Consider the following 2,500-nt stretch of genomic DNA (forward strand, 5'->3'; position numbering starts at 1 on the left):
CCGGCTCGGGAGGGAGGGGACGGTGGCGACGACGGCACCGAGGCGGGGAACACGTGCCGGCAACCTGTTAGGAGAGGCGGACGGGCCGCCGCGCGCAGAGGAGGGGGGGGGGCGGCAGGGCGGGCGGCGGTCGCCCGCTCCCTACCTACCCTCCCGCTACCCCACACGCGCGCGCGCACGGCCCGCCCGGCTGGGACATCGGGGCCTGCGACGGGCCCGACCCTCGCGCGCCTCCCCTCTCTTCTCCGCGGGCCTCACCCCGCCAGCCGCTCCACCAAGGAGAGCTCGCATCGGCAGCCGAGGGACACCGCGGCGTCCCGCGGGCCGGCGCCGGAGCGGGCGCCCCCGGGGTGCGGAAGGCGGAGGAGAGGGAGCAGAGACGGAGGGCGGGAGACGCGGGGATCGGAACCGCGACGCTCGCGGCCAAACCTCGCGGGCGCGTGCGGCGCGAAGACGCTCCCAGACGGGGCAGCGGACCGCGTCGCGGGGAGGAACGGGATCGAGGGGGAAAGGTACGCCGGCGTCCCGCAAGAGCCCCGGGACCAACGCACCGTCCCGTGAGGGCGGACGCCCGCGTCCTCTCCCGAACGACACCACGCTCACACCCCGTGACGGGCACCGCGCGCCCCTCCAGGCCACCCCCGCTCGCACCTCTTCTCTCTCCGGCCCTACGTGCACCGGGCGGCGGCGGCGTCGATGAAGGTGGCAGCCGCGGGTGCGGCGGCCGCGGCGACCGCGGACCCCCGCCACCGAGACCCGCCCCCAAACACACACGGGAGTCTCTTCCCCACGTGGATCCCAGCCGACCGGCCCGCGGGGGCACGACCCAGGGACGGACGCATCCCCCAACCACCCCTCGACGCCTGGACCTCACGGAGAGTTCCCCACCGGGCACGGCCAGGGGAACGGAGGAGGCGCGGGGAGTAGGAGTGGGGAGCGCCGACGAGGGCGGCTCGCGAGCGGGAACGGAGGAGCAGGGGGGAAGAAGAGGACCCGAGGGAAGGAGGGCGGGTGGGCGAGCGAGGGACGCGCCGGGGCGAGACCACCACCGACGACGACGCCCGCACATGTCTGAACTTGGGGAGACGGAGGGCCCGCGAGGGGCCCTGCGAACAAACTCCCAGCCGCGCGACACCCCCCTCTCCCGCGGGGAGAGGGGGAGGTGATTGATCGTCAAGCGACGCTCAGACAGGCGTAGCCCCGGGAGGAACCCGGGGCCGCAAGTGCGTTCGAAGTGTCGATGATCAATGTGTCCTGCAATTCACATTAATTCTCGCAGCTAGCTGCGTTCTTCATCGACGCACGAGCCGAGAGATCCACCGCTAAGAGTCGTACGAGCATTTTTCCTTTTGGATGAGAGCTGACAGCGGCACAGTCCCCTCCCCTCCCGCCGCCCCCGGAGAGGCGGCGGGGGAACGGAGAGGGGTTCGCCTCGGGCCGGCCAGCGAGACAAGGGAAAAAAGACACAACGCGAGGAGAGCGGGTCGGGATGGGAAAGCAGAGACCGACAGACATGGGGCTAGCGACCGACGACGCACCGGCGAACCGGGCACGCGGAGACGAGCCCCACAGGCGCCCAAGAGGGGGCTCCCGAACCCCAACCGTGGCGGCGCGCCTCGGGAATGGCCACCCGCCGCGTGAGGAACGGGAGTCCGCGGGAGCCGCCGCACGCCGACGGCTCCCGACGGGCCCCTCCGGCCCCCCGACCCCGGGGACGGAGGAGGCGACCCCCCCGGGGGTCTTTAAACCTACGCGCCGGAACGCGGTAGCTAGGTACCCGGACAGGGGTCGGGGGTGGAAGACGCGGAAGGAAGACCGCCGCCGCGACGATGCGCCCGGTCGCGCCCCCTCGCACGACGCCGGCTCCGTCCAGCGCGCGCGCCCGGGAGCCACAGCGAGATGGCGGCGGGACGCCGAAGCGGAGCGCTCCCCTTCCCCCAACGGGGGACGGGACGCGCACCACCCCCCAGAAATGAAACGGAAGAGCCGGACGGGAAAGAGGGGACACACCCGCGGGCCGCTGCGGTGCGGTGAGGCAAGCAGCGGGAGTGGACGGAGGAGAGCGAGAGCGGGAAGAGAGCCGCCGTCCGCCGTGAGCCGCCAGCGGCAGAGCCAGACACGGGTCCTCGGACGGGGCAAGGAGGGCGGACGAGCCAGCGCCCGTCCCCCTTCCCCCTCTCTCGACCTCTCTCTCACGACCGCCACCCGCGCCCGTGCGCACGCACACTTCCGTGCGCACAACACACGCGCGACCCGGGAAGCGCGCCTCCCGGCGAGAACTCGGGCGAGGCAGGCGAGCGGGCGGGCAGAGCCGCCGCCGCTGCTCTCTCACGTTAATGATCCTTCCGTAGGTGAACCTGCGGAAACCTTGTTACGACTTTTACTTCTAGATAGTCAAGTTCGACCGTCTTCTCGGCGCTCTGCCAGGGCCGCGGGCCGACCCCGGCGGGGCCGATCCGAGGGCCTCACTAAACCATCCAATCGGTAGTAGCGACGGGCG

General features: G+C 72.5%; 1 non-coding gene across 1 annotated transcript; it reads right to left on the reverse strand.

Annotated features, from left to right (window-relative positions):
- Positions 1 to 1,178: 1,178 nt before the first annotated feature.
- On the reverse strand, positions 1,179 to 1,331 carry LOC142856629 (5.8S ribosomal RNA). The gene has a single exon (XR_012911676.1). It is a non-coding gene; the product is annotated as a 5.8S ribosomal RNA (ribosomal RNA).
- Positions 1,332 to 2,500: the final 1,169 nt, after the last annotated feature.

This window comes from Microtus pennsylvanicus, chromosome 8 (assembly GCF_037038515.1).
Source record: "Microtus pennsylvanicus isolate mMicPen1 chromosome 8, mMicPen1.hap1, whole genome shotgun sequence".
NCBI lineage: Eukaryota > Metazoa > Chordata > Mammalia > Rodentia > Cricetidae > Microtus > Microtus pennsylvanicus.